The following is an 18,950-nucleotide window of genomic DNA, read 5'->3' as shown; positions in this document are numbered from 1 at the left end:
TGTGTAATTTACAGCAAATACAGTTAATGTTCATAATCTACTTCTGTACATAACTATACGCAGGAGCGAGCGATCCTTTCCTAACTAACACCAGAATGTTACCCTTAAAATACCCTACAGCTGGATACTAGACACCACCTTTCAACCTTTATCTGACCCTTCCTATCATGCAAAGAGGAATCTCTCTGTCCAGGAACTGTTTAAACTAATCATACTCGCTGACATGGTCTAGGGGAATATTATCTACAAAATGCACTATTTGGGTTAAATATGCTACGTTCGAGTCGCACGCTACACGCTCACAAACTCCGCCGTAAATACACATATCATGCGCACGATCGCCGGAGCGATCTTACGCAACTTGCGGGTATGTGTACGCACGGGGGACCAGGTGCATGAGCAGCGTGCATGTGCATTAGGGGTTAGTACAAGGGATATGCATCATGATATTTTTCGACTTTGACAGTCCACCCTTTGGCAGTCAACAATAACTGCCACTATCTAAACAATTAAGCAGAAAAATATACAATACAATGAAATACCTATAAATGATTGGGTAGAGGGAGGAGAGGAGAAGGTGGGAAATGTATGGCCTAGTGGGATAGCAAAAGCATGTATGTATGAACTTAATGTCTGGGGGGGGTCATGTATCATCGTACCGTACATGTTCTAGATAAGCTTCGAGGTATTGCGAAGTATACATTAAATCCTTCTTATCCCGTATTAAGGGTCTGTAAGTGGGCTAACAAACACTACCGAGCTCTTTTCGGCTTCTTGTTCCAACAAATGGGGTGCACATTAGTTGATGATACATGGAGGGGGGGAAAACATGTGAGTCCTAATATATGTACCTATATCACCTGTCGACTATGTGTGTCACTACCTGAAGATCGTAGAGATGAAGATAAGAAACATATGTCACAAATACATTCATATGATAATGTGTGTAATTGTCCTTGGGTGTCTGTTGGAGTCTTGTCCGGATAGGTGTATCCTTGCTGTGGGTGATAAGCAAAGTCTTTCAAGTGTCCATCTGAAGTCTTTTAAAGTCTCTAAAGTGTCTCGCAAAGTCTGTGGAAATGTTCATCAAAGGTCTGTAGAAATGTTCATCAAAGGTCTGTAGAAATGTTCATTAAAATCTTCTTCCGAGTGGATGTCTTGTAGTTCTCTGTGCTCAGGTGCCGTGACAACAGTCCTGCCTCTCAACCTTCCCGGAACAGGCACTCCAGTGATACGATATTCTTTCCGAATCAGCGACTTTTCTGTAGGGAGCATAAATCTTGCATTACCATTTGTTTAACTGTTGTGTGACATACCATCCGTAGAACATGAAAAAACAAAAAGAGAGAGAATAATAGAAAAGAGAAAAATTCTCAGATTTTCGTTCACCATCAGGCTGTCACACCAACATGTCTATCGGTATCTCTGCACAGTCTCCCCCACCAGTATTTACACTCTCCACCCTCTGTGCATGGCCAGGCACAATGATGCTGGTAAGATATACTGGGGTTGGGCAGACCTCTGAAAAGACCAAATAGACATGTGACGTTTGAGCTGTAGTTCTGCTGGTGAACGTCAGAGATGAAGAGGAAACATTTAAAGATAAATCACAGAGTTTACCTGGCCGCCCCTGTATCTACAAGATATGATCTACCACCTATACTTCACTGGCTGCAGACTACAGGTGCGGCCCAACATTTTTCTTATATGATACCTGATTCCAATTACGTGTGTCATAACTTTGCTTGTGTTCTTGTCTAGGGGGTCTGACTTTGTGTGCTGTTACAGTTGCTGGCATAATGCCCTTCCCTTTTACACAGATAACAAACTCTTGGCTTCCTCCATGTGCCAGGGGCCTGGGGTTTTTGTCGAGTTGATGCCTCTTCCAGTGCTTGGATGCTCATCACCATCAACCGCTCTCCCTGTGCTTCCCTGGTTCTTTGGATATTACGGTCATGCTCGATAGCGGACTCTCTTAATGCAGCCACCAAGATACCTCTCCAGTTAGGTTGAGTGGTTTTAATACGGACACAGCTACCTCTCTATGATGCACATTATTCTTAATGTCTTCGATCTCAGTATATCTAGCCATTTCCTGCAGTGCTCGATGGAAATAGTCAGAAGCAGTTTCACCTTCTTTTTGTCTAATGGAGAAAATTTTATTCCACTTGACAACAGTTGGGAAATATATTCCTAATTGCAGATTGATTTGTCGTACATTCTCCTGAGTGTATTCCTCAGTGAGAGGTACCTCTGCGTCTAATTTACAATCAGTTATGAATTTTGCAGGGTCAATATTGGAGGGTAGACATACTCGTAGCACTGTTCGCCAATCTTTGTTTGTGGGTTCGGTGGCATTACCTAATTCTTTAATAAACTTCTGGCATGCAACTAGATCTTTCCTGGGATCGGGAAATTCCGACATAATCGTCTTCAATTCTGCCCGGGACCAGGGACAATGCATAGCAATGTCCTTGACGGGAGTGACTCCCTGAGCGTCAGTCCTCCCATTGGGGACTGCGATCACCCTGACAGGATTTAGTTCAATTACACCATTTTGTGTTGACTCTACAATGTGAGGTGCAATTGTCTGTGCATAATGTACAATACCGTACTTACCTGTGGACACGACCTCACCTGACCCTCCGTTAGGGGGCTTTACTACTGCTCTTACCGATTGGGCCGTGCCCACCTGGGTGTCCTGTATGGTGGCTGCTAGAGAAAGTGCCGACATCGTGCTGGGCTCACTTTCTTGCTTGTAATCCTGAGGGAAATTTAAAATGGGGTGCAACTTGCACGGGTTAGAATTTATACATTTATCAGTTTTACTCTTGTCGTCATTAATACATTTATTACGTTTACTCTTATTGTCATTAATACATTAATTAAGTGCACTAATATCGTCATATACCAGTATGCCATTCTCTGTAGCCATCATCTCTCCTGTAATGTGCGGTGGTTGTGCAGTTGCTATCAGTTTCCTGCTAGGGTTAGAACCAGCTGTGTAAGCTAGTTCCCTCTGCATATCACTTTCTTGTTGCAGCCCCCAATTGATAATGTCAATTATTATCTTAAAACATAAAGCTATACACTATTACCGTGGAGCCGCTATGGCCGCTAGACTTATTACACACAGTACGGACTAAGTGCGCTATTTGCGCACTGAGTAACGTATGGGTACGCACTTAGCGTAGCAGACGCTAAGCCATGGGCGCGACGCACGAGCGGCACGTACGCTCACGGATTCACGCTTCGTACCAAGCACGCTATTGGTGTACTGAGTACCGTACTGCTACGCTATTAGTGTATCACGAGCGGCACGGACACTCACAGAATGATATACCGTAAACCTTGTTAACAAAACAATGTATGGATGTGCTTATACTCTAAACCTTAGTAGTCAAATATTGTAATGATGCGACGCCTAAAAACCTTAACAATGTGTATGCTGTTAGAGCGATTAAGACGCTAAGAAAGCTCTTTGCAGGAAAGTGAAAACACAACACCAGGTTTTGCTAAAACCACAGGGCTCTAACACCACAGTGGATTATTCAGAGAAAAAGGGGAAAACAGATACAAGTTATACACTACAAGCTAACAAGGAAATCTAACAGAATAACAGAGAATAATGATGGCTACAGAGAATATACATACGTGGGAAATCGTTCGCAAGCGCGACCTGGATCCAGTCCTCAGCTATTCAGGTAGAAAGCCTTCAGAGTCTTGAGGCTGGCCAGGCAACAGTGGTCTTTTTATACACAACATGCATACACAATACAATGGTCCTTGTAATCTCATTGTTCATTGGACACAGGGATGTGTCTCTACATTACAGCAAAGGTCATAGGTGGATTTGAACAGGTGGGCTGTGTCTTTCCCCAACTGCTCTGGTGGAAGGTATCCTCAGGATTCCCGCCGCATGTGTAATTTACAGCAAATACAGTTAATGTTCATAATCTACTTCTGTACATAACTATACGCAGGAGCGAGCGATCCTTTCCTAACTAACACCGGAATGTTACCCTTAAAATACCCAACAGCTGGATACTAGACACCACCTTTCAACCTTTATCTGACCCTTCCTATCATGCAAAGAGGAATCTCTCTGTACAGGAACTGTTTAAACTAATCATACTCGCTGACATGGTCTAGGGGAATATTATCTACAAAATGCACTATTTGGGTTAAATATGCTACGTTCGAGTCGCACGCTACACGCTCACAAACTCCGCCGTAAATACACATATCATGCGCACGATCGCCAGAGCGATCTTACGCAACTTGCGGGTATGTGTACGCACGGGGGACCAGATGCACGAGCAACGTGCATGTGCATGAGGGGTTAGTACAAGGGATATGCATCATGATATTTTTCGACTTTGACAGGGTGGTAACTGAGCGTTTTCTGGGAGTGTGCTAAAAAACGCAGGCGTGTCAGACGAAAACGCAGGAGTGGCTGGGGAAAGGGGGGAGTGGCTGGCCGAACGCAGGGCGTGTTTGTGACGTCAAACCAGGAACTAAACAGACTGCAGTGATCGCAAGATAGGAGTAGGTCTGGAGCTACTCAGAAACGGCATGAAATTTTTTAGTAGCAATTCTGCTACTCTTTCGTTCGCACTTCTGCTAAGCTAAGATACACTCCCAGAGGGCGGCGGCTTAGCGTTTGCACTGCTGCTAAAAGCAGCTAGCGAGCGAACAACTCGGAATGAGGGCCATGGTCCGGATAGCATCTTCACATGCACCAGAAGATCCATCTGTCGTAAAAAGCAAGGATCTCCCTTCTTTGGTGGCTACAGACTTCTCACCTCGTCGAGGTTCGGAATTCAGAACTGGATTCTGTTAACCACTGATGCAAGCCTCAGAGGTTGGGGAGCAGTCACTCAGGGGGTGCAGTTGAAAGGAAGATGGTCAAATCAGGAAGTCATCCTTCCAATCAACATTCTGGAACTCAGGGCCATATACAACGCCCTTCTGCAGGCATCACATCTTCTTCAAAATCGGGCCACTCAGGTCCAGTCGGACAATGTGACAGCAGTGACGTACATAAACCGATGGGGTGGAATGAAGAGCAGAGCAGCAAGGACAGAGGTGTCAAGAATTCTCCTCTGGGCAGAAAGAAACGCTGTGGCATTGTCGGTGGTCTTCATTCCGAGTGTAGACAACTGGGAAGCAGACTTCCTCAGCAGACATGACCTGCACCCGGGGGAGTGTTCAGATGTTTGACAAATCGATGGGAATATCCACAGATCGACATGATGGCTTCTCGGCTTAACAAGAAGCTCAATCCCGACTATAATCCAAGCTGGGAAGGGGGTAACGTCTAAGCATTACCATAGTATCTGGAAGAAATACGTCTCTTGGTGTGAGAGCAGAAATTGTTCTGCGGTGGACTTTCATCTGGGATGTTTCCTGCTTTTTCTGCCTACGTCTGGGCTCCATAAAAGTCCAGATTTTGGCCTTGTCCATTTACTTTCAAAGACAATTGGCTGCTCTCCCTGAGGTCCAGACGTTCTTGAAAGGTGTTCTGTATATCCAACCTCCCTTTGTGCCTCCTATGGCACCTTGAGATCTCAACGTGGTGCTGCAGTTCCTCCAATGGGACTGGTTTGAACCGTTATAGGAGATGGATGTAAAATATCTTACGTGGAAGACCATCACTGTTGGTCTTGGCTTCAGCAAGACGTGTGTCAGAATTGGGGGCTTTGTCTCATAATAGTCCCTATTTAATTTTCCATGAGGACAGAGCTGAACTCAGAACTCGTCAGCAATTTCTTCCTAAAGTGGTGTCTGCGTTTCACATCAACCAACCTTATCACTGACCTGGTCGAAGGGTGTTGTAGACTCAGGGCTTCTTCCGGTGACTGGGAAGAGGAACCGCTACTGGGTCGCAATAGAGATGGCCGGATGTAGGTCTTCTTCATACAGGATGAAGACGGTAAGCAGGAAGCACGGAGGAATGCTTGAAGGTCTCCTGAAAAACAAGACTAGTAAAAGTGCTAAGTGCTGAGGTACAGAGGTGCTGGTATTGAGGTACTGAAGGCACTGAGGTGCTGAGGCACTGAGATGCTGGAGGTGCTGAGGCACCGAGGTACTGAGGTTCTGTGGCACTGAGGTGCCGAGGCACCGAGGTGATGAGGTTCTGTGGCACTGAGGTGCTGAGGCACCGAGGTACTGAGGTGCTGAGGTTCTGTGGTGCTGAGGCACCGGGGTGCTGAGGTTCTGAGGCACCGAGGTACTGAGGTTCTGAGGCACTGAGGTTCTGAGGCGCCGAGGCACTGAGGTGCTGATGGCGCTCAGGCGCCTTGGTGGCACGGAGGTGCGTGATGGCGCTCGGGCGCTTGGAGGCACGGAGGTGCTTGATGGCGCTCGGGCGCTTGGAGGCACGGAGGTGCGTGATGGCGCTCGGGCGCTTGGAGGCACGGAGGTGCTTGATGGCGCTCGGGCGCTTGGAGGCACGGAGGTGCTTGATGGCGCTCGGGCGCTTGGAGGCACGGAGGTGCGAGATGGCGCTCGGGCGCTTGGAGGCACGGAGGTGCGTGATGGCGCTCGGACGCTTGGAGGCACGGAGGTGCGTGATGGCACTCGGACGCTTGGAGGCACGGAGGTGCGTGATGGCGCTCGGGCGCTTGGAGGCGTGGAGGTGCGAGGAAACACTGAGACACTGGAGACACGGGTATACTGGAAAGCACAGCGGAAACAGGAATAAGGAAGCTCTGGAGATCACGGCTTCTGACAGGCAGAATGATGATACACAGGCGCCGGCTCCCTGCTCGGCGTCTGGCTTTGAACCTCCCGCCTTAGTCTGATTGGCGGAGCGGGCAGATGACGTCAGCCCCGCTCCGCCTACCTAATCCAGAACAGCAGGGCGGCGCCCTCGCTCCGGGAGCCGCCGGAGAGACCCGCCGACCCGACGCCGGACCCCCGAGGCCGCCGGAGGAGAGAGACGCCAGGAGACGAACGGATATCACCGACAGCCCTAATCCGCCCTAAACCGCCACAGATATTTCCATCTCCTACATCCCAGCCTAAGGATTACCCAGCTGCGCTGTCGGAGGAGCATCCAGGCAGCGCAGCACAGAACGGCTTGTGGATTGGAAACGGCGGAGGTCCGGTGAACATCCGGCCGGTCGGACGGCTATAGCATTCACTGGCACGGGTGAGATTGCTACGAGTGAGACGGCTACTGCATTCACTGGCACGGGTGAGATTGCTACGAGTGAGACGACTACTGCATTCACTGGCACGGGTGAGATTGCTACGAGTGAGACGGGGTTTTATTTATTTATACATTATCCCGTCATTTTAGCCACCCACACCTATGGCCTCACTAGGCTAGGGGCTATTTGAGCCATTCGGGACTTTGTTTTAGTATTTTATTTATTCATATTAATCATCTTAAATACGGGACTGTAATTCTACGGCATTGGCTGCCCATACTAACGGCTGCTTAAGGATAGGTGCCTTTATCGAGACTTTTCAATAACATTGGTCAAAAGGACGGGACTGGTTTCTATTCATTTGCTAAAACATTTAGCATTCACATCAGCAGCCATACGAGGTTAAGAGCTAATGAGCCGTACGAGACTTTTGGATACATATATAACGGCTAACCACTACCAGTTTAAATCGTTATTGGAAGAACTCTGAGTTTTTATTTTATATGCAATTTTATGATATCCTACAGGCAATACATCTTCCATGTGTATACGCCATTGATTTTTGATACATTTTGTTTGTGCACAATTTATTAATTATTAATTAAGGCTGGCCAGCCAGTGTTCTTCAGGATTCTATATATTTGTATCCATTATTGGTTTTCTGGAATACTAACCATATATGAGTAATTAACTAGATGGTTATATATTTCATGATTGTGTTATTTTATTCATTTTAATATTATTTTCAATATCCTATTGTGGTCACTCTAAGGAATATATTTATAATTAATTTATTTGGTATTAACTACAATTAAATAATATTTAATAAAAACAAAAATAAGAAAATAAAAATAATTAATCCAAATAATTTTTGATTGGCTCTTCCTTTTGCGCACGTTTTGGTTCTTTTTTCTTGTTATTGCTATTTTTTTGGGGTTGACAGCTTCCCCATTTTTCCATATTGTGCGGCATCAGGAAGTTCATCTAGGTTGTAAGTCACGGGCGCCTCTCTTTCTTTTCTTGTGATTTTTATCTACTGTTGTCGAGGCGGCCCGTTTCTTATACCCTGGAGAACATTTGAGCATTATTTATTGTTTATATATAATTTGGTTATAGTTTAGTAAAATATCTGACTATATAATGCCTTCATTGAAATGTCTAGCAGAACGGCTTGAAAGAAGACAGAATTATTTAAAAGAGGAGTCTAATTATCCAGAACAGACAATGAGTACAGATAAGACAGATATGTTTGCTTTATTTAATGAATTAGAGGACTTATTTATTTCTGAGACTCGTCATTGGTGGGATCAAGTTACATTACAAAAGTACCTTGATAAAGAGATGATCCCAAGGGGTCTCAGAATATTTAAGACTTGTTCTTTTAAGGATGACTCTGATTTTACTCAGGAGTGGAATGGAGTTTTGGACAATTGTTCAAGAAGCTTAATGAAACTTCTAATCAAACATAGGGAACAAAAAGTGGCTAAAATTCAGGAGGAGATTGAGAGGCTACAGGATTCTCTATTTGCCTTCTCAAAACATCCTGAATTTGAAGCTAAAGATACCAAATTGAATAGGAAAGTGGAGGATTTCGAAAAAACTCTTATTGCACTTAAAGATAAGAAACTACATAGAGATAGGAGCGATTATCAGACGGATCAAGTACGTACATTTAATAGGAGATACAGGACACCCTCTAGAAATAGACGACCTTCAATGTCTCCAATTAGATCCCCTAGAGAATCTATCACTACTCATTACAAACAAAGAGCCAATTTAGGGACCTTTGGGTCCTTTAGAAATACACAGGAAAGGAGGAGGAAAAATAGCTATAGACAGAGCTATGATGCAGGCAATTCTAGGAATTATTGGGGAAATAGAAGAAATGAGAGGAACTCATGGAGAGATAGTAATTTTTCAGAAAGATCCAACAGGGGGAACTTTAGAACAGGTGACAATATTAACAGGTCTAGACACATGACTAGATATGATCCTTCAAATGAAGACTTCTCGGACTATGGAGTTAGATCAGATCAAGTTAAACCACCCTCGGTTCATTTTTTAGACAGGAGAAATACATCACCCCGAGGATTACATCAATTGAACCAGAGAGAGTCAATAAGGAGCAGATTCACCCCAAAAAGGAGAAGGGAAGAAGAGTACGAGGTTGTAGAGGAGGAGCTAAGAAACTAAATAAACAGTCAATTAATGCGAAAAAATCAAAGGAATCTGAGAAATCATTAATCACGAAAGGCATTTTCAATCTTTCCTCTAAGACCCTTACTTCAGGAGAAATTATTCTCCTTAGCAAGGGTCTGAAGTTTGCCCCAGAGACAAAACCTAATTTATTCACATTGTTTGTTGATTTAAATAAATTTACCAGAACTCTAAGCCGCAAAAGATATTTTACAATTAAATCTTTACAAAGACAAAAAATTGATGGTACTCCAATATGTTTGGATAAGGATGATATCCTGTCACTAGACATTTTGGAGTCCCTATTAGAGGAGAACACAAATAAGATTTACTCAGAACCTATTAAAATATTTGACATTGCAAATTCTGATATAGCCAAAACAATTACATTTAAGAAAGCGTCAGATTTCTATCCACTTCAACATAGAGGCCCATTTGTTGAGGGCTTCTATACTACTACGATGCGAGACTTTAAGAGTCTCTGTGACAAGCAAGATAAAAAGACGTTTAAAGACAATTTGTCTAAGTCAGAAAGATCAGCACTTAAGAAACTTACCAAGGATAAGGATATTATAATCAAACAAGCAGATAAGGGGGGAGGTCTGGTCATTCAGGACCAGACTGAGTACCTAAAGGAAGCTTATAGACAACTTAATGATGAATCCTTTTATAGGAAATTGTCTTCTGATCCTACAGGTAATTTCTTGGTGGAATTTAGATCTCTTATTGACTCAGCACTAGAGCAACAAGTTATCACTAAAGATATCTGGTACTATTTGTGGACACCATATCCTATTACTCCAACTTATTACCATCTTCCAAAAGTACATAAATCTATGGTCTCCCCTCCAGGACGACCGATTATATCTGGAGTGGGATCCCTTACAGCGAACCTTTCTTCCTTCATAGATGCACATCTACAAAAATATGTCACTTCTCTCCCCTCATATATCAAAGATACCACTCATTTTTTGCAGAAATTAGAGGAGGTTAAATGGAGAGACACATATATATTATCAACTTGTGATATAGAGTCTTTATATACCAATATATCACATGAATGGGGTTTATTGGCCATTAATCATTATTTAACACGTGATCCAGAAGTTTCTGAAAATTTGAGACATTTTATATTACATTCCATTAGGTTTATTTTAGAACATAATTATTTTTCTTTTGATTCCCGATTTTATTTACAGGTCAAAGGGACTGCCATGGGAACTAGGTTCGCGCCAAGTTTTGCCAACCTCTTCTTAGGCTGGTTTGAACACCATCACATTTTTAACGGCCTCATTGGCGCGAACCTAGTTCTCTATGGCAGATATATTGACGATATATTTATTATTTGGGAGGGTGACATAGGATCATTATCAGATTTTAATACCTATCTTAATTCAAATTCCTTGGGTCTGAAATTTACATATAATTTTAGTCCAAATAGTCTTAATTTTTGGGATATTACCATTTCTATTACAGACTGTAGAATAGAATCTTCCACCTATATCAAGGAGGTGGATTGTGGTAATTACCTGCACTATAGAAGTGGTCATTATTATCCTTGGAAAAACAATATTCCTAAAGGCCAGTTTCTCCGATTACGTAGGAACTGTTCCACAGAAGTATCATTCAAGTTACAAGCGAAGGATATGTACACATCATTTGTTAGACAGGGTTACCCCACCCACCTCCTTGATGGGGCATTAGAGGCAGCTTCAGGTTGCTCTAGATCATTGATGCTGGATTCCACTAGGAAATTGCCCCAAAAAGATATGAGGTTCAGCCAGGTTCCTACATTCATTACACAATATAATTCAGCTGCGAGCCAAATCAAGAAGATAATTTCTAAGAATCTCACTATCCTACAGTCAGATCGTTTTTTAGAGGGTGTCATTACGGATAAGAATCCTGTTATATTCAAGAAAGCACAAAACTTGAAACAGAGGCTGGCGCCAAGTATGTTTAAAAGAGCATCTACATTGCCTAGTGTGGATATTAATGAACAGGAGTTTAGGTTACCGCCCAGACCAAAAGGGTTTTTTAAATGTGGGAAAGAAAGATGTATGACCTGTTCATATGTGGACCATAAATGCACTATGATTACCTCGCATGTCACAAAAGAGGAATTTGAGATCACTGCCTTTTTAAACTGTAGATCCAATTACGTGATATATGTGATTCAGTGTTACTGCGGGATCCAATATGTAGGTAGGACGATACGCCCCCTACATATGCGGTTTCTCGAGCACAGGCGCAATATTTTGAAAGGTCTGAAGACACATACCCTCTCTAGTCATATTGCTTCATGTCAAAAGGGGAAACAAGGTAATTTTATACTGAGAGCAATTGAACAAGTTAAGCCAACGAGTAGGGGTGGTGATAGATTCAACAAGTTGTGTAAGCGGGAGGCTTTTTGGATCTTCCAATTACAAACATTATCCCCACAAGGTTTAAATGACACAGTTGAGCTTAATAATGTGTGACTCTTTTAATCCCTATTAATTAAGATCGCTAGGATCCTAGAATTTAGCGTATGACCAAGTAACAGGTTTTTAGTTGGTTTTTTATGACACCATCATTTTTACAAACTCCTTTTTCTTCTCTCCTTTTCTCTTCTTCCTTCCTTTACCATTATAGGTTGTCCTAGTTGAATGAATGTAAATTTAAGGTAATTGAATTGGTAGTTCCATTACCCGATGTTTCACTAGGATTTTATTAGCAGTTAGATTACTAGTCTATTTCTATATTTATACGAATAGGGAGTTTTACATCCTCTTTCTATGTATGACCATGCAACATATTTCTATGTATATTTTTCATATATCGATAATGTATTTTAAGCTACAAAGGTTTTTTGGTATATGCCATTTGAATCAAAAATATATTAATTTATTCAAATGAGGTTGAGTTTGTAGCTTAGTGCGTACTCTTATTATATTATATATTAGTTTACTTATTATATCTTCTTTTCTCCATAACCTAGTAGATGAGTATTATATCATCAATTTGTGGATTTGGAGGTGTCATGTTTGGATCTTGTAGGCAAGGTTGACATTCGTTAGACAGACGTTTCTTGGATGAGTCTAAATATATCTCTCCTTTTTAGGTTAGTTCTTCCTTGTGTTTTCCCCGCAGACGGGTCACATGATGTGACGCAGTCCAGATTCTTATGCTGATATATATGTATTTATTCATTTTTCATATTTATCATTATTTATATTTATTTTTATTCAATATAAGTTTTCTATATACATTCTTCATTTGATAACTATAGACAACAAATGAAATATTAGGCATGTACTGATGTACAGATAAATGGGTATTTATATATATATATATTTTTTATTTATTTATTCATTTATTTATTTTTTACACATGTCAACACACTTATAGATAACTAGTATTTTTTATATATGAATTATAATAATTATTACTGTTTAATTTGCACTTATATAGGTTTTTTCTACTACACTATTTATATGTTTATATTGATTCTATGTGGTACACCATACTAATCTATGTTTATACACCTTAAGACACGCCACTCCTGAGCATTCATGTTTCTGAATGATTAAATAATAATGATATTAATCTTTAGTTTATATATTCACAATATATTTTTTATATATATTCATTTTATATATTCATATTATTTTATATACATTGGTTTTTGATTTAATTCTAAATATATTTAAGTACGATACTAAGAGATTTATACATAGGTATTGAAAAGTATATTGGACTCTTTCACTTTAATTTGATTCCTATGGGTGAATGGTTTGAAATTCATCAGCTGTTTCTGTTTAGACAATTAACGGGGAGCTTTAAATATAGTCAGATGAGGACTCTTTTTCATTACACTTCCTCTGATGAAACGACCAGTGCCTACGGTCGAGAAACGCGTTAGGTTGAACGGCTTTGGAGTGATCCACGGATATACACCATCTCTCTGCTATTTGGAGACGAACGGATATCACCGACAGCCCTAATCCGCCCTAAACCGCCACAGATATTTCCATCTCCTACATCCCAGCCTAAGGATTACCCAGCTGCGCTGTCGGAGGAGCATCCAGGCAGCGCAGCACAGAACGGCTTGTGGATTGGAAACGGCGGAGGTCCGGTGAACATCCGGCCGGTCGGACGGCTATAGCATTCACTGGCACGGGTGAGATTGCTACGAGTGAGACGGCTACTGCATTCACTGGCACGGGTGAGATTGCTACGAGTGAGACGACTACTGCATTCACTGGCACGGGTGAGATTGCTACGAGTGAGACGGGGTTTTATTTATTTATACATTATCCCGTCATTTTAGCCACCCACACCTATGGCCTCACTAGGCTAGGGGCTATTTGAGCCATTCGGGACTTTGTTTTAGTATTTTATTTATTCATATTAATCATCTTAAATACGGGACTGTAATTCTACGGCATTGGCTGCCCATACTAACGGCTGCTTAAGGATAGGTGCCTTTATCGAGACTTTTCAATAACATTGGTCAAAAGGACGGGACTGGTTTCTATTCATTTGCTCAAACATTTAGCATTCACATCAGCAGCCATACGAGGTTAAGAGCTAATGAGCCGTACGAGACTTTTGGATACATATATAACGGCTAACCACTACCAGTTTAAATCGTTATTGGAAGAACTCTGAGTTTTTATTTTATATGCAATTTTATGATATCCTACAGGCAATACATCTTCCATGTGTATACGCCATTGATTTTTGATACATTTTGTTTGTGCACAATTTATTAATTATTAATTAAGGCTGGCCAGCCAGTGTTCTTCAGGATTCTATATATTTGTATCCATTATTGGTTTTCTGGAATACTAACCATATATGAGTAATTAACTAGATGGTTATATATTTCATGATTGTGTTATTTTATTCATTTTAATATTATTTTCAATATCCTATTGTGGTCACTCTAAGGAATATATTTATAATTAATTTATTTGGTATTAACTACAATTAAATAATATTTAATAAAAACAAAAATAAGAAAATAAAAATAATTAATCCAAATAATTTTTGATTGGCTCTTCCATTTGCGCACGTTTTGGTTCTTTTTTCTTGTTAGACGCCAGGCCATCCAGGACACCCGCAGAGGCAAGCGCGGCCGCCGCTGCCTGCGGGGTGTGACAGTACCCCCTCCTCCAGGAGTGGCCCCTGGACACTTTCCGGGTTTAGGTGGATGTCTGGAATGGAAGATCCGAACCAGTCGGGGAGCCATTACCTCAGTAGCATTGATCCAACTTCTCTCTTCAGGACCATAACCTTTCCACTCTACCAAGTACTGTAGTTTTTTATGAAAATAACGAGAGTCAAGAATAGCTTTGATTTCAAATTCTGTCCCAGCTTCAGACACTGTAGTAGTTGGCCTAGGAGATGCTGAGTGGAACCGATTTAGAATGAGGGGGCGGAGGAGAGAGACGTGGAAGGAGTTTGGAATTCGAAGGTGGGAAGGCAACTCCAATTTGCAAACGACCGGGTTCGAGACTTGCCGCACTGAGAAAGGACCAATGAACCTTGGGGCAAATTTCATGGTGGGTACTTTCAAACGAAGATTGCGGGTAGAGAGCCATACCTTGTCACCAACCTTATATTGAGGAGCTGCTCGTCGTTTCCTATCCGCAAAGAATTTATAGCGACCGGAAACCCTCTTAAGATTGGCATGAACTCGGCTCCAAATTTGAGTGAAATGTCGGAGAGTTGAAGCTGCAGCAGGAACTTCTTCTGGAGGACAAATGGGCAACTCCGGAACTTGGGGATGAAATCCATAATTAATAAAGAATGGAGACTCACCAGTAGAAGAATGATAAAGATGGTTGTGGGCAAACTCAGCCCACGGCAACAACTCCACCCAGTTATCTTGAGAAGGGGAAAGGTAAATACGGAGAAAAGTCTCTAGATCCTGATTGACGCGTTCAGTTTGCCCATTAGTCTGTGGATGGTAAGCAGAAGAGAATTTGAGCTTAATTTGTAGAGTTGAACAGAGGGCTCTCCAGAATCTTGCTGTAAACTGTACTCCCCGATCTGAGACTATTTCCAGAGGTAACCCGTGCAGGCGGAAATGCTCTTGGATAAATAACAGGGCCAACTTGGAAGCGGAGGGTAATCCGGTCAACGGAACAAAATGTGCCATCTTAGAGAATCGGTCAATGATCACCCAAATGGTGTTATGACCCTTAGAGAGCGGTAATTCAGTAACAAAGTCCATCGAGATATGAGTCCAAGGCCTTTTAGGAATGGATAAAGGATGCAACAAACCCGCAGGCGACAGACGTGGAGTTTTGTGCTGAGCACATTGAGGACACGAATTGACATACTCTTGAACATCTTTTTTCATAGTGTCCCACCAGTATGATCTTCGCAGAAATTCCCACATTTTCTGAACTCCCGGATGACCAGAAAACTTAGAAGTGTGTGCCCACTGCAACAGTTTCGGTCGAAATTTAACTGGTACCGACATTCTTCCAGGAGGAGGACCCAACCTAGTGGGAGCTGCAGAAATAGAGATGGGACTGAGGATTAATGCCTTCCCCATTGCATTCTCCTCATCAGAAGCCATCACTGAACGGGATAGGGCATCCGCCTTGGTATTTAGAGTTCCAGCCCGATACTTGATGATAAAGGAAAATCTGGTAAAGAAGAGCGCCCATCTTGCCTGACGGGGGTTCAAACATTGGGCCGTCTTTAGATACAGTAAATTCTTGTGGTCCGTAAAAATTGTAATTAAGTGTTTAGCACCCTCCAGAAGATACCTCCATTCTTCCAACGCAGATTTAATTGCCAGTAGCTCTTTGTCTCCGATGGTGTAATTTAGTTCAGCAGGGGAGAACTTGCGAGAATGAAACCCACACGGATGCAACTTCCCATCTGAGGCGTACTGCGAGAGTACAGCACCTATGCCTACCGTAGAAGCATCAACCTCCAAAAAGAATGGTTTTAGGAAATCTGGCTGCTGAAGTACGGGAGCAGATATAAAGGCGGTCTTCAACTGTTTGAACGCTGCTACTGCTTCAGAAGGCCAATTGCTTGGGTCAGCCCCTTTCTTAGTCAGAGCCGTAATAGGTGCCACGATGGTAGAGAAACCTCTTATAAATTTCCGATAATAATTTGCGAATCCTAGAAATCGTTGCACTGCTTTTAAGGAAAGAGGTTGAGTCCAATCCCGGATGGCCGAGAGTTTCTCCGGATCCATACGCAATTCAGTTCCAGAAATAATGTAGCCCAAAAATGAAATAGAAGGAACGTCAAAGGTGCACTTGGAGATCTTGCCATAAAGATGATTCTTGCGCAACCGAAGGAGTACTTCCTTAACCTGTAGTCGGTGCTCAGAAAGATTCTTTGAAAAAATCAGAATGTCATCCAAATAGACTACTACATTTAGATACAACATATCCCGAAAGACTTCATTAACGAATCCTTGAAAGACAGCGGGGGCGTTGCTGAGGCCAAATGGCATTACCAGGTACTCATAATGCCCGTCTCTAGTATTGAAAGCCGTCTTCCACTCATCTCCTTGTCGAATACGTATCAAGTTGTATGCTCCTCTTAAGTCAAGCTTAGTAAATACTCGAGCTCCACGCACTCTGTCGAAAAGCTCTGTGATGAGCGGCAGAGGATACTTGTTTTTAATGGTGACTTCATTTAAACCACGATAGTCAATGCATGGTCTCAGCCCTCCATCTTTTTTCTTTACAAAGAAGAAGCCAGCTCCCGCTGGAGAAGTGGAGGGACGGATGAACCCCTTCTGCAAATTCGACTTAATGTACTCTGACATAGCTTGCGTCTCTGGAACCGACAAAGGATAAGTGCGACCTCGGGGCGGCATTTTCCCAGGAATGAGCTCAATGGGACAGTCCCAAGCCCTATGCGGAGGTAATTTATCAGCCGCCTGTTCCGAGAAGACATCTAAAAATTCTCGATAAGCCTCAGGAACTAACTCCACGTCCAACTTGGCCGATGCACGGAGTGGAACGACAGGAGTAAGACAATTCAATCGGCAGAAAGGACTCCAAGAAATTATTTGTGTCGACCCCCAGTCGACATGAGGGTTGTGTAGCCTGAGCCAGGGAAGACCCAAAACGAGATCATGAGACATTTCCTGAATAACTAGAAACTTCAGTTGTTCACGATGTAAAGCTCCCACTTGTAGCTGAATTGACTCAGACTGACTCGTAATCAAGGCGTTAGGAATTTGAACACCGTTAATGGCTGTAATAGTAATAGGTCGCTCGACCAACTGTAATTTCAAACCCAAACTCTGGGCGCAGGGGAGAGAAATAAAATTCCCCGCAGCACCTGAATCCAAAAGAGCCAAAACGGTTTTGACTTCTGTTTTAGTAGACAAAGATACTGAGAGTAAACAGTCCACTTCTGGAGAAGATTGAGAAACCACACCCAGCTTGACTTCCCCGGAACAGGCTAGGATTGCCCGTTTCCCGGGCGAGCTTTGCAAGACTTGAGGAAGTGATCCGCGGCTCCACAGTAGAGACAAAGTCTGTTCTCACGCTGACGCTGTCGCTCCTCTGGAGACAGTCGAGACCGATTAATCTGCATGGGTTCGTCTGGAGCTGTCGTAACCGATGGTTTAGACGGAGGAGCCTGGAATCTGCACCGATCAGACCGAGAACGTTCGCCAACTCGTTCCTGCATGCGGAGATCCACTTTCACACAGAGCGAGATCAACTGTTCCAAAGAATTTGGCAAATCTCTTGTAATCAATTCATCTTTAAGTCGGTCGGACAGCCTGTTCCAGAAAGCGGCCCGTAAGGCATCATTATCCCAGCGCAATTCGGAAGCTATGGTCTGAAAATGAATAACATACTGGCCCACTGAACGAGAGCCTTGTCGAACTCTGAGAAGATCTGAAGAGGCAGCGGCCGTTCTGCCAGGCTCATCAAAGATCCTGCGGAAAGATGAGATGAAATTAGTGTAGCTGGAAACCAAAGGATCAGATCGCTCCCATAAAGGAGACACCCATTCCAGCGCTGAACCCTCAAGCAAGGAAATAATGTATGCTACTTTGGATCGATCCGTGGGAAAGTTGTGTGCGAGGAGTTCAAACTGCACCTCGCACTGGTTAAGAAAACCACGGCAATTCTTCGGGTTGCCGTTGTAGCGAGAGGGAGTGGGAAGCTGAAGGCGTGACCTGGTACCGGACACTGCGTGAGCATTATCAGGAACGACTACCGGAGTGGGTACTGGAGCTGGAACCGGAACTACTGAAGCCAGGGAAACCTGAATTTGATCCAACCTGCCGGATAGTTCTTGGAGATACCGCATCACCTGGTTTTGCGCCGCTTCCTGACTCTGAACACGGGAAACCAGATCTTGGATGGCACTTGCTTCTGGGTTCCGATTCCCCGGGTCCATGAGGCCTGTGTATACTATCACTGACCTGGTCGAAGGGTGTTGTGGACTCGGGGCTTCTTCCGGTGACTGGGAAGAGGAACCGCTACTGGGTCGCAATAGAGATGGCCGGATGTAGGTCTTCTTCATACAGGATGAAGACGGTAAGCAGGAAGCACGGAGGAATGCTTGAAGGTCTCCTGAAAAACAAGACTAGTAAAAGTGCTAAGTGCTGAG

The sequence above is a fragment of the Pseudophryne corroboree genome, chromosome 9, assembly GCF_028390025.1.
Source record: "Pseudophryne corroboree isolate aPseCor3 chromosome 9, aPseCor3.hap2, whole genome shotgun sequence".
Taxonomy (NCBI): Eukaryota; Metazoa; Chordata; class Amphibia; order Anura; family Myobatrachidae; genus Pseudophryne; species Pseudophryne corroboree.
The sequence above is the reverse complement of the archived record's forward strand: the minus strand, read 5'-3'. Positions refer to the sequence as shown.